This window comes from Mustela erminea, chromosome 7 (genome assembly GCF_009829155.1).
Source record: "Mustela erminea isolate mMusErm1 chromosome 7, mMusErm1.Pri, whole genome shotgun sequence".
NCBI lineage: Eukaryota > Metazoa > Chordata > Mammalia > Carnivora > Mustelidae > Mustela > Mustela erminea.
The window spans coordinates 122,819,161-122,833,359 of record NC_045620.1 but is presented as its reverse complement, the minus strand read 5'-3'; the positions used below and the strand labels follow the sequence as shown (position 1 = coordinate 122,833,359).

Genomic DNA, 14,199 nt, shown 5'->3' with positions numbered 1-14,199 from the left:
AAAGAACTATTCATTGATAGGTTGAGGATGTGGAGGTGATTTGTTTCACTATGGTAAAAGAGGTTTCCAGAGGTTCCCCAGGGAAAAGGTTGGAAGGAAGGACAACAGTGGGGAAAAACATGGGGTGGATGAGAAAGCACAGAGAGCATTGTGGGCATGAAAATAAGGGAGAGGGTAGCTGGCCAGATAGGTTTGTATTTTGAGTAAAGCCCAAGGGTGATGGGTGGAAGCCATAGAATTGACTAGTAAGATTCCTGAATCGACCTGTGATAATAATGATTTCTCTGGACCTAATGCACTGTGTCTTTGTGATCTAAAGGCAATATTACATTTAGTAAAAAGCTTAACCCTGGGTGGTAAAGCCTAAATTAATTAGGCTTTAAGTAATGAAAGCCAGTAGGTTTCACATTTCTTAAGCATTCTCTGATGTCTGCCTAGTCCCCCCATTGTTAGGAGTTTTAATTTATTTAACTATTTATTTATTTATATTTTTTATTTTATTGTTAGAGAGAGAGAGAGAGCAGGAGAGCGAATGAGTGAGCACGAGCTGGGGGTAGAGGGAGAGGGAAGCAGACTGTGCTGAGCAGGGAGCCTGATGAGCTCAATCCCAGGACCCCGGGATCATGACCTGAGCTGAAGGCAGACACTTAACCATCTGAGCCACCCAGGGACCCCTAAGAGTTAGCTTTGAGATAAAAGTGGGAAAAGAATACTACCATTAGTTTAAAAAAAGTTTGTCCTATCGCACTGTCAATGACCCAGTAATGAATGCTAGCCATTACACTGGGGTGTCTTCTGCTAGGAATCCCATTTCCTCCTACTGTTCCACTTTACCTGAAACAGGTTACTGAGGCGCCTGCTGCTGGGGTGACCTCAGCAACTCTGATGATTAAGCTGATAGTTGAGGGTCCTGATCTCCTTGGAATACCAGTGCAAAACCCAACTTGCTCTGTATAGCTGCATTGGGATATGAACCTTTTAAAGTGAGTAACTAATGATCTCTTATAAATTTAATTTTTTATTTAGCCATTAATCTTTAATTTCAACTTTTAAAGTCTGTAGTGGAACAAAAATGAGAATTGGCATTTCTTTTTTTTTTCTTTTTTCTTTTTTTAAAATATTTTATTTATTTATTTGACAGAGAGAGACACAGCAAGAGAGAGAACACAAACAGGGAGTGGGAGAGGGAGAAGCAGTCCTCCCGCCAAGCAGGGAGCCTGACATGGTGCTTGATCCCAGGACCTGGGGATCATGACCTGAGTGGAAGGCAGATGCTTAATGACTGAGCCACCCAGGTGCCCCGAGAATTGTCATTTCTTGAAATAAAGCATCCATATAAGATTCTTTGCATGCTTACAGGAAACAGTGATATGTAGTAGAATCTAAAGTCTGTAATGTTTTCAGTAGACTAAATGAATGTATCTTCTTTTTCTTACTTTAGATCTGTGCATATTAGTGGAAATGTAACTGGAACTGACTCTGATAAAATCAAGGACCATCAGCAAGAGCATGCAGTAGGAAATTTTGGTCCCAAATGAAGACATCAACATTTAGAATTTCTGCTTTTTCTGAGGTATTTGAAGCACAAATTTACTTTAATCTGACTCCTTGGAATTCATTTTATAATGTTGTTTTCTATATATAGATTTCATAAGTTTAAAAGTTTTTATGTTAGAATGGTTAGCTTTTATTTATTTTTTTAAAGATTTATTTATTTTAGAGAGAGCATGTGAGAGCTTGGTGGGGAGGGGCAGAGAGAGAGGGAGAGAGAGTCTTAAGCAGAGTGTGCGCTCAGCATGGAGCGCGAGGCAGGCCTCAGTCTCATGACTCTGAGATCAGGACCTGAGCTGAAACCAAGAGTCAGTCAGGTGCTTAACTGACTGAGCCAATCAGTGGCCCCGAGAACAGTTAGCTTTTAGAGAAGAGTTCATTCAACCTTCCCTACCCACTTCCCCCTAAAACTAGTTGAGAAAAAAATCCAGATTTTAAAGGGAGATAGTCTTTATAATTAGTAAAGCGTGTTCAATTATAAGAAATCTACTGGGTGCAGATTAAGATTGAGTAAACTATGTTAGAAGAACTGGAATAAATAAGTGTCAATTTAGTAATTATTTTATGTCATGACCGTCTGGGATGAGCAGCTGAATTCAGCCCTGTAACCAAGTCAGCTCACATGATACATGAGATCTTAGCGATTGTCCTTTAGTTTGATTTGGAAACCTTTTTGTTCCTCTTCTAAATTTATTATTAAGTGTTTTCTATTCACCAAGAAGTGTCACTTTTACTCCTCATAGACTGTTCATGTAGGACCTTTGGGATCTGTTGGGTTAGTTTCACTTGGACCAGACAGGGAGATAAGTAATTAAAGAACCAAGTGACACTTCCAAATCGTGGGATGGATCCCCACCTTAAAGACTACATACGACAGTTGAAAATAATCAAAGGAAATGTAGTGTCAACAGAAAACAAACATAGTACTCTATTTCTAAATACACATATATTCCAAATAGGATATATACTTGGTTAGGTGTTTATTTAAAAACAAATTATTTTTTCTTTTAATTATGTTTTTTCCAAATAAGAAAGAAGTATGGAAAATAATTATTTTTTTAAAAGATTTTATTCATTTATTTGGCAGATATCACAAGTTGGCAGAGAGGCAGGCAGAGAGAGAGGGGGAAACGGGCTCCCTACTGAGCAGAGAGCCCTACTCGAGGCTCCATCCCAGGACCCTGGGATCATGACCTGCGACAAATTGTGGCAGAGGCTTCAACCACTGAGCCACCAGGGGCCCCTGGAAAATAATTATTTTAAGGGGCAGGTCAAAGTTGGTTGGTTCTCTGTATTCATTGTAGAGGTTTGTAGATCAATCTTGCTGGAATGCAAAGAAGAAAACTGAGAATAATGTATCACTTACTGCAAGGATTATTAATTTATTAATTTCATTTTGTTCTGTTTTGGAAGAAGAATATATAAAGCAATAAATTCTAAGATAATAAATAATTCCATGATATTAGAAAATCCTTAGACTGCTTTAGTTACATGGCTGCCTTCTAACGGGGTTGGTATAACTGAGCAATGTTTGTGAGAGAAAAGTTACCTTGAATCAAATAGCAGGTGAAGAAGAATTAGGTTGCTTTGATAATAAGTTTTAAAACTGTTCTTGGTGCCTAGTAGATGTATTGTACTTCTCTAAGAATTTTGTGGTGTCATTTTGAATCAAAAAATAATGATAATTAAATATATAAATGTCTTGTTATCAGAACCATTTTAAAGATACCTTTTTTTGTTTCTTTCCAATAATATTTAATAACATTCATTGACTGTCCAAGCTTTGCAAAGAACAATTCTAGATACGGGGAAGAATGTAAATGATTCTGTAACTTCATGTTCCTAGATATGGGGAAGATTAGAAATTATTCTATATCTTTATTATAAATGAAGTTGAAGAAAACTTTCACTTCAGATGTTTACTTTTGGGGCTAGGGAAGCTGAATACAGTCATCTGAAAACCATTTAAAAACAATCCTAAAACGAGCTCATAAGGTCAAATTTTGGAAGCCTTTTCTAAGTAATATAGTACTATGTTCAGATCTCAACAGAAGTTAAGATTAGGGAATAGGAAGTTCTGATCAATTTGCTGACTACTTGGTTTTGGCTGTTAACTATTTATGGTTCTACTTGTGAAAGTGCTATGTAGGCTATATTTATTTGCTTAATTCCTTAAATGAGGATATCTCTAATTCATCAATTTCTTATATCTCCCCACTCATTTATAAGCATTTGCACATGATATCTTTCTTTAATATTTTTCATTTTCCCCTTTGAAAATGAAAAGAAGTGGAAATTTCACAAATATTTGCTCAGAAGTTATATATGATACATTTTGACAGTATTTTCTTATAATTTTTTTTGAGGGGACTTTAGATTTTGAGATTGTGAGATTTTGGGTTTTTTTGAGGAGGAGCCAAACAAAATAAAACCAGTACCTGAATTATGGCCCTAGAACATGTATAAGGTTCTATCTTAGATTACAGTTTACATTAAGTTAAAGTGGCACCTTAAAAAAATACTTTATTTGAACTCAAAACATTTGAAAACAAATGTCTACAGGGCATATTAAGGGAATCGTATTCCCTTGATACAGTTTTCTCTGTGGCATGATAGAAAGGGCACAAGCTCTGCTCTACTTCCATGCCACCCTGGGGAAATGAACTAGTATTTCTGTCTTAGAAATATTACTTTTTAGACTTGTGATGAAAAGTGAAATATGTATAAATTATATAAAATAATGCTTCTCAGTGTGAGATTAATGAATGTTGTTGCTAAAGACAGAGGAGAAGTATCATTCACGGTTATTCTTCTCATAGCAAAAAACAGGTCAACTCACACTACTAGTGAGAAGCTTGTAAAACCAGTTTCAAAGTTAATGGCAAATATTATGCTTGGAGAGAAAGTAAAATGAGCTTTTGGCAAAAATCCCTTATCAAAGGCATACCATCTGGAAAAGCAATTACTGTCATGTGTGCACGCTAGCAGAATTTTTGTTTTTCAGTTGGATGAAAGCACTGATGTTCAGAGAACATACCAGCACTTCATAGAGATGTGTTACTGTTTATCACTGAGAAAGCCTTACTGCAGCAGAGGAGTCTTTGTTGTTATTTTGTTTTGTTGTTTTTGTTGTTCGTGGTGTTTGGTGGCCTTTGTTTAAAGCCAGTGTTGCCTGAGGAAGTTGCATTGGCTCCTGTGATCAAAGCCTCACAAGGTTAGCTGCAGGAAGGGGTTCACTTAATCTGTGAGGAAAAGAAATTGTACCAGGTTATCAGTTCATGCCTGCTTTTTGTAGGGAGAATTATATTCAGTGATACGTCTTTTTTTTAAAGAGTTTATTTATTTATTTGTTTGTTTGTTTGCTTATTTATTTATTTAGAGAGGGCAGGAGCAAGGGGAGGGAGGGGCAGAGGGAGAGGGATTTCTGTGTAAAGCCTGCTGTGGGGCTAGATCTTAGGCCCCTGAGATTATGACCAGAGCTGAAATCAAGAGTTGATGCCTAACCGAGTGAGCCACACAGGCACCCCTTCAATAATGTGATTTCTGATTGTGCTTTAATATCAAAATGGTAAAAACTGTGGATGCAAGCAGTTCTTGACCACTAAAGCCATGTCTTTTCAGTGTTTTGTGAAGAAATGGTCAGTAAGTATAGGATCCTGCTTTTTCATAGTGATGCATGCTAGCTAGCTCTGTAGTGTGACAGGGCTTTTAATGTTTAATTAGTTTTTTAGTAAAATAAGATAAAAATTTCTTTAATACTGATAATGCCATTTCTATGATTTCAAGGGGACACAGCATAGTAAATATATTTGGTATTTTAAATAGAACTTATAAGTTCATATTTACAGTTATGAATTTTAAAGAGGAGGTATGAGGATTTTATAGAAGTCAAAATTATGGTACAAAATAATTCAGCCTTTAAGAGTTTGACCATTTCCCATACTTGATGATTTTATCAATTTATCAAAGAAAAAAACAGTGGATTTTTATTATGCATTTTTAAAAACCATCCCTGAATTTTGGAATAGAACATGAAAAAACACTTTCCAGAGCCAAAATGACAGCAGAGAATAGATTAGGAATCTTTCTGTTCCAGTCTTTCAAATTGAAGCATTTAAAATCTAGTTTTGAGTGGTGTATGATGCCTTTTTTCTTTCTTTCTTTCTTTCTTTCATTTTTTTTTTTTTTTTTTTTTTTGCATTCAGTGGAACGCTGAAAGTAGACTTCAGTAAAAAATAGTGTTAAAATTTCTGGGTCCATGTTCAGCTATAATATCCAGAGTATATAACACAGCTGATTTATCATTGAGAACTAGTGATTTTTAATTTAGTAAGAATACAGAATAAGAAAGAAACTACTTGAATATGGAAAGTGGCTTATGGCTAATGATGATTCCAGATATGGGGACTTGAAATCTTTGCAAGGTGGTTATCAAACACTAACAGTATGTGTCAAGACAACAGAGGTGCTTAATTGAATGGGGTCTGACTGGCCAAAGATGAGGCATTTTGAACATCAGTTAAGCATAACTGCAATATAATCAATAATATTTAAATCTTTGAGTTCATAATGATAGTTAAAAAAAAAACACAAACAGCTCTCATTAGGTTTCTTGGGAGTAGGCTAAAGAGTCGGCTGTACCTGAGTGTAACCAAATAGATGAAGAGAGGAAGTTTCTTTTCTGGGGAGTATTCTGGTTGATAAATGAAAAAGGAGTGATAAATAGAATGTTACCATTTTGTAGTGAATTCCTGGGCCTAAGTAAAGATTATTGGTGGCTGCTAACATCACACACAGAGAGAAGACATTAGATTGCTCTCAATAAAAAGTCACAGTATAACCTAGTAAGTTGAACTTGAACCTGAATCTCATCAAGCTTCTAGCTCCAACCACCAGTTTACAGGAAACCTAGAAATCAGGGAAACAAATAAAATGATACCATAGAGAAGCAGTTAGCAAAGTCTAGGCTTTGGGGAAGTCTTTGAGACACATAGCTGGGTTTTTTTAGCAAACAAATTGTAGGGAACAAAAAAAAGAAAAATGAGAAGGAAACCTGAGATTAATAGCAATGATTGGACTTTATCTAGGTTCAGACTTTGATATGTAAATGTTTATGAAATAATCAGGGAAATTTTAACTGCATATTTGATACTAAGAAATTATTGGTAGTTTTTAGGTATAATCCTATGTAGTTATATTTAAAAATGAGTCATTACCTTTTAGAGCTATGTATTTAAATGATAGTAGATGCAAGGATATATCTGGGATCTATTTCATTATTATCCAGAGTAGAGGGGAAACTGGATGGGGATAAAACCAGATTGGCCTCAGTTGATGTGGTCATTGTTTAAAGTAGGCACTTTAAAAAGCAGTTTCCCAAGGCTTACAATTTAAAAGAACAATATTTCTCAGCACTGTCATTGACGTTGATAGGATTTCAATGAACATAAGTCCTAAAGTTATGCCCTTGATGAAAAGCAGCACCCTGTTTGTCCTTTTTAAAATCTCCCTTTGATCCTTTTTTTTATTTAAGAAGAGACCACTAAATTCAGATTCATGTCCCCAGATGGATCTCTCTCTCTCTCTCTCTCTCTTACACACACACACACACACACACACACATACACACACACACAGTAGGCACTTCTGGTATTGGGGGTGGTAGTGGTATAATTCTTGGTACTATTCTCTAAGATTTTTTGAACATTTCCATGAGAAAAAGGTCCAGAAATCTACTTCTCTGTTGGCTTATAAGAGATCATTTGAATTATGTGTAGTTAGCAAGCTGCTGAATTCTTATTTCTGATCATTTCTTGAGTCTTGGGTTTCTGTATAGAAAATCATATTGCTTACAAAGAACAGTTTTACTATATAGTGCTTACTATTTACCAGGCTTTTATTCTAAGCACTACACATATTAACCCGTTTGATCCTTATAAGAGCTCTAATGAAGTAGTCGTTAACTTGTCCAACATTATGAGCTGGGATTCAAATCCAGACCTTCTACCCTAGAATCTGTGCTTTCCTAGGTTTTTGTATCTATCCATCTCTGCTCTAATCCTTATACCTTTTATTTTTGTTTGTTTTAGTGTGCTGGCTAGACTTTAACTTTTAAATAGCAGTTTTCACTTGTAATTTTGATTTTGAAAGTTGTCTTTATACTGAAGGAATTCAGAGTCCAATTGAGTTTACTTCTTTACAAATATCAGGTACTCACTACTAGTCTAAGAATTAGTGTGTAGCAAGAAACAGAATAAAGTGTATTGTAACTGCTTGTAGTGTTTTGTTTCTTTTTTAAAATTTACCTCCTGGTCTGTAAGCAGCCTATTCATTGCTCATTTTACTTTCAATTAATTGTTGATTTCATTGGTCCTATTTGCTGAATTTCTTGAATCTTAGATAAAATTATTCCTTCCATCTCCCAACCCTCACACCTGTTATATGATTACTTCCCACCTAACTTTATAAAATTACATAAGATAAACTTAGGCAAAGCACTTAGTATATGGTTTAGCATATAATATGTATCTAGTAAACGTATGTCTTCTGATTTAAAAGGTAACTTCTTTACAATTTTGTTTAAAAATTGTTTCTTTTCTTTAATCTTTAAAATGGGAAAGGGTGAATATGGCTTGGTTATTTTAAGACAAGTCCTAGGCCTGGGACAGGTGGCAAAAACTTGATAATGTGTTTTGGTGGTTTAATGAGTACTCTCTGTGTTCTCTGTAAGGAACTTTTTAAATAATTATTTCTGAGTTTGAGAAAGATTACTGAGAGTTGGTCGTCAAAAGAATACTTGCCTATTAGAGGTTGGGTGGGAACAATTTAGGGTGAAATGTGACTTGTCCCAACTCCATGGGTTTTAGGATAGCTAAGTTTCATTTAAGGAGGCATATACTTTTCTTCCTAGAAGGACTGTTTTTGGTTTCACCCTCAAGAAAAAGAGATGAATCGCAGTTACAGCCTTTTCCTAAAAGTTATAGAAGGTAGCCATCCATAGACCTGGTATAGCTAGTTAAAAACTGTACTATTTTTCTGTACCACACTCCTTCCTCTAACTCAGGTGCACCTGTGATTTTGTATAGCAATCAACTTCAGCAACCTAATGTATCTTTAGTGGTATTTTTGAAAATGGTATTAAGCTATTTGGAAACTGAAGATGGTAAAGTACAAGAATTCCATTTTTCAAATGAAAGCTATAATTATTGAGTGGCATAGCTATTGAAATTGAACAATGGTCACTTGACTACTAAAGTAGAGGTTTTGTTGTTATGGGTTATAGTTTACTGGTTAGAGACAAAAGATACTTTTTGAAGACTAAAATAAATAATGAATATGTATGATAGAAACTCATTCTCTGATCATGAAAGCTTTCAGTGGAAAGATGAAATACTTTCTAAACTACACTGGATACTTTGGAAACAAAATGATAGTAGTTAAGCATAGTTGAGAGGTACTCAATTTAGTATCTGTTTTCAGTTAGTTAATAAAGGCATTGAGATGTTTATTGTTCCATATATGATCTTAAATGAGGAGACATAGCTAATGTGGCCATTTACAGAGTTTGGGATTAGTAAATTAAAAAAAAAAAAAAAGAAAGCTGACATGAGGAAAACAAAAATATAATAATAATAGTTAATATTTAATGTTCACCATGAGCCAGGCACTGTGACACTTTATATGTAATATTAGATTCTATCCCTATAACTGTGAGATGTAAACTATTATTGCATCTATTTTATGTATAAGAAATGGGGTCTTAATAAGGTTTACTTTTCCATATTTTAAGTGGGCTCCAGGCCCAGTGGTGGGGCTTGAACTCAAAATCCTGAGATCAAGAGTCATGTGTTCTACCAACTGAGCCATCCAGGTGTCTCAGTAAGGCTTACTTTAAAGTTAATTTGCAGTAGAGTCAGGATTCATCCATCTCTTTCTCTTGGAGGAAAACCAAAAGTTGACTTTAGAACATAACTATTTTTTTTTTAAAGATTTTATTTATTTATTTGACAGAGAGAGATCACAGTAGACAGAGAGGCAGGCAGAGAGAGAGAGAGGGAAGCAGGCTCCCTGCTGAGCAGGGAGCCCGATGCGGGACTCGATCCCAGGACCCTGAGATCATGACCTGAGCCGAAGGCAGCGGCTTAACCCACTGAGCCACCCAGGTGCCCCAAGAACATAACTATTTTTTAAAAAAGATTTTATTTATTTATTTGAGAGAGAGAGCAAGAACAGGGGGAGGGGCAGAAGGAGAAGCAGATCCCCTGCTGAGCAGGGAGCCCAATGCGTGACTCCATCCAGGGACTCCAGGATCATGACCTGAGCTGAAGGCATTTGCTTAACCAACTGAGCCACCTGGGTACCCCCAGAAACTAACTTTTAATCAGGATTAGAAAAGAAAGTGTATTCTGGTTCAAACTGCAGAAGCATAGATTTTGCAAAACCAGTGATGTAGCTAGTTCAGTATAAATTTCTGATATGATAGAGCTCCTTAAAAGTTACTGTAATCAAAGATGTATTAGTTGGAGTATAGTATCTTTGGGGTATAGTATCTTATACAAGAAAGATCATAATTCTAACTTGCTACTCACTAGTCAGATCACATTTTACCATTTTAGAGAAGAAGGAGGGATGATTTTTTGTTTTTAGAAAACGGTGTTTGACATGGATGATGTACCAATATTTTATTACTTTAATTTCCTCAATTAAAGATGAATATGGAAGTGTTTAACATGGAAATGAATTTAAAAAGCTATTGAAACTTTCAAGAACTTTTAGACATTCGTTTAAGTTAGAAATTCCTTACATTAAACTCTTTTTATCTATTACGCATCTAGCAATGTAAACATTAAAATTAAGTTTGGTGCAAAACTGAGAACCTCTGTCCTTACTCTTAGTATATGGATGCATTTAATGCTAGTTAAAAGTAAAAGATTGACTGTAGTGCAAAACCTACATTGCTTTCATAATGGTGCTTATTTAGTCAATTCTAAAGCTTTTGCTTAAATTTGGCGTTAAGAATACTTTTCCAGTTGACCATGCAACAACAACAACAAAATGACCCCCATAAATTTTAGGTTAAACCACAAAGGAAAAACCTCAGTAAATTACAGAAAATCTGAGACTTTTTGAGTCCATTTTATTCCTACAACAGAAGTTTAAAATGTACTACTCCAACCACTTGGAAAAACCAGACAGAAACTGTTCTTAAATATTGAGTGAAAGAGGAGATCAAATATACAATAATTGATTATTCAGCTAGCTGAAATGAGACTTAGGCTAAGATTAATACCAACCTTAGAAGTAAAATGATTAAAAAAATAAATGAACTCAACTGTGGAATTCAGTATAACAAATAAAACCAACAAAATAAATGCTTAGGGGAAAGAAAGGGTATAAATAAGATAAAAGCAGAAACAGATACATTAAAAAACAGAAACTATAGACCTGAAAAATCTAAGAGCTGTTTCTTAGGATTAAAAAACAAATAAATCTAATCTTATCAAGGAAAATAGAAAACCAAAGTATGAAGGAATAAACAGAATATATATGGATAAGAGGGGTTTTTTTTGGAAAGATAGATAGAAAAGAGACAGCTTTATTTAACTGTAAGCCAGTTGATTTGAAATCTCTTTGAAATGAATTGTTAAACACTCAAACTACGTTAAGGAGAAAATCTGGGTAAACCAAGAACTATGGAAGAAAGTTTAAGGAATTTCCTCCAGAAATTGGTTCTGGGGCCAGATCGTTTGCCAGTGAGTTTTTTCTAACTTTCAAGGAGCATACACTTCCTATGGTGAGAAACTATTCTAGAGATTATAAAAAGATGGAAATATGCCCAACTAATGTTATGAAATCTGTATGAATATATTAATGGTTATTTCATGAGAGTGAGACTTTTTTTTTTCATGAGAATGAGATTCTTTTGGGGGAGTTACTTACATTTCTGCTGTAAGCAGAGATTTTTACTGAAATTAAGATAATTGGGAGAAAACAAGCCAGAAATTAAAAACTTAGACAAAATGTCTTTTGTATGTATTAATATATTTACTATTACCAGTGCTCTTTATTCCTTCCTGTGGATCCAAGTTTTGACTTGATGCTCTTTTCCTTTTGCCTAGAGAGCATTTAAGTGCATTGCATATCTTGTAATGGATTTTTCTCAACCTTTGTCTGAAAACATTACCACTTTCATTTTGAAATATGTTTTAACCAGATACAGAATTTTACGTTGACAGTGTCTTTCTTCTAATACTTAGTACTGTTAAACCATTGACTTCTCATTTGCATAGGTTCTGATGAGAAGTGTTTGTTTTTCTGTACATAATCTGGCACCTTTTTCCATTTTTCCTTAATCACTGGTTTTCAGAAGTTTGATTATATTTCTAAGTGTGTTTTGCTTTGTTTTTCCTTTTTGGATTTTATTGAGCCTCATGGATATGTGGGTTTATGGTTTGAAAAGTGGTGCCCATCATTTCTCCAAATATTTTTTCTATCACCTTCTTCCTTCTAGTTTTAGGACCCCAATTACATGTATATTAAATTGTTTGATATATTACTATACATCATTTGTCTCTTTCTGTTTTTCCTTTATTGTTCTCGGTATTTTTTTTCTCTTTGTGCTTCATTCTGGATATTTTTCTGTTGCTGTGTTTTGAAGTTAAGTGTTGAATCTGCTGTTAATCCCATCCAGTGTATATTTTTCATTTCAGATACTCTATTTTTCATTTCTAGAATTTCCATTTCAGGCTTAAAAAAATCTTTCACTTATCCCTCAACACTTCCATGTGTTTCTCTACCTTCTTGAGCATATTGAGCATATTTATAGTAGCTCTTTTAACATCTTTGTCTGCCAAGTTCTGTGTCTCTGTCAGTTCTGCATCTGTTTCTATTGATTTGTCATTCTCCTGGTTATAGGTCATATTTCCCTTTTAATTTATATGCGTGGTAATTTTTCATTGGATGTCATACTTTGTGAATTTTATGTTGCTGGGTGCTGGATTTTGTTGTATTCCTTTCAATGATGTTAGTCTAAGTTTTGGCATGCAGTTGAATTTTTTGAAATCTCTTTGATGCTTTTTTGAGACTTGTTTTGTTTTGAGGAAGATTTGTTAGGGTGGGTCTAGAGGATCCTGTTTTCCTAGAACTAATTTAGAGTTGACACCTTCTGAAGACTTAATGTCTCATGTATTATGAGGTCTTTTCATTCAACTTCTTGGGAATACTAAGTATTCTTAATCTTGTATGAGTTTTAAGAATTCTTTGGCCTATTTATTTTTCAGTGGTCCTTTCACCAACCTTAAGTAGTTTCCTCTCATACAGGACAGGTCACTACCTGTCAAAGCCTTGAAGGGGACGCCTCTGCAGATCTCTGGAGCTCTGTCTTTCTGTGCAGTCCCTTTTCTCTGGTGTGCTTTTCCACAAATTCTGGGTGCCTTGGCCTCCCTGAGTGTCATTCTCTGTCTCCTCAACCCTCTGAGATTTCCAGGCTCATTGAAATACATACTATGCTGCATCCTAGAAACTGCTTCAAGGGTGTGAGGTGGGGCATTTATAGGATTCACCTCATTTTCCTTTCCCACTTTCTCAAGAATCCCACTCCTGCTCTGACTGTTGTTCAATATCTGAAAATTTTTGTTTTATTAATCCATTTTATCAAGTTTTCTGGTTATATAAGGCAGGAGGATTAATTGGATTCCTGTTAGTCCATCATGGCTGTTTGTGGAAATAGTTGCTGGATTATTTTTTCCTTCTTCCTTTCTATGGGTTAATAGAACCCCTGTGGGGGCGCCTGGGTGCCTCAGTGGGTTAAAGCCTCTGCCTTCGGTTTAACCCACTGAGCCACCCAGGACCCTGGGATCCAGCCCCGCATCAGGCTCTCTGCTCAGCGGGGAGCCTGCTTCCCTTCCTCTCTCTCTCTGCCTGCCTCTCTGCCTACTTGTGATCTCTCTGTCTCTGTCAAATAAATAAATAAAAACCTTTAAATTTAATCCCCACCTCTTTACAAGTAAAAGGGGGTAGGGAGGATAGGGGAATGGATGTTGGGGGAGGACTGTTGTAACTAGAAAAGTCAGAGAAGGCTTCTCTGAGGAGATATTTGTGCTGAGGTCACCCAGGTCTGGGTGAACTGAGGAAGTGAGACACAGAGAAATCTGGAGAACGAATGTTCCTGGTAGAAGGAATGACAGAAGCAAAAGTCTGAGATGGGAGCAAAGTTGGTATGTTCAGAAAACAAAAAAGGGGGTGCCTGGTGGCTCAGTGGGTTAAAGTCTCTGCCTTTGGCTCAGGTCATGATCCTAGGGTCCTGGGATGGAGCCCTGCATTGGACTCTCTGCTCAGCAGGGAGCCTGCTTTCCTTCCTCTCTGTGCCTGCCTCTCAGCCTACTTGTGATCTCTGTTTTTCAAATAAATAAAATATTAAAAAAAAAAAAAGAGATGTGGACCTATGTATAAAAGAAGCCAAAAAACCCAGTTGGCTTATTCTCAGTGTTCCAAGTGTTAGACTGACCTGTAACTGAGGTGGAAGATTCCCTAGTTGCTTGTTGTCCAAACCCTTGAATAAATAGGCAGTTTTGCCTGGTGCATCCTTTCTCATTTTCACTCTCTGGAACCTTCAGCGGTGGTAGGGTGGTTGATCAAGAATTATGGTAT

The 14,199-nt window shown here is 35.8% G+C and overlaps 1 protein-coding gene across 10 annotated transcripts in view; it reads left to right on the top strand.

The window, feature by feature from the left end:
• The window catches only part of NCOA1 (nuclear receptor coactivator 1), a 237,818-nt gene that overhangs the window by 54,416 nt on the left and 169,203 nt on the right, over positions 1 to 14,199 (top strand). For all 10 annotated transcript variants that reach the window (XM_032353140.1, XM_032353141.1, XM_032353142.1 and 7 more), the window contains one exon: positions 1,442 to 1,573. The gene's annotated coding sequence lies outside the window, so the exon portion shown is untranslated. Of the gene's footprint in view, positions 1 to 1,441; positions 1,574 to 14,199 lie in introns of those variants that run through there.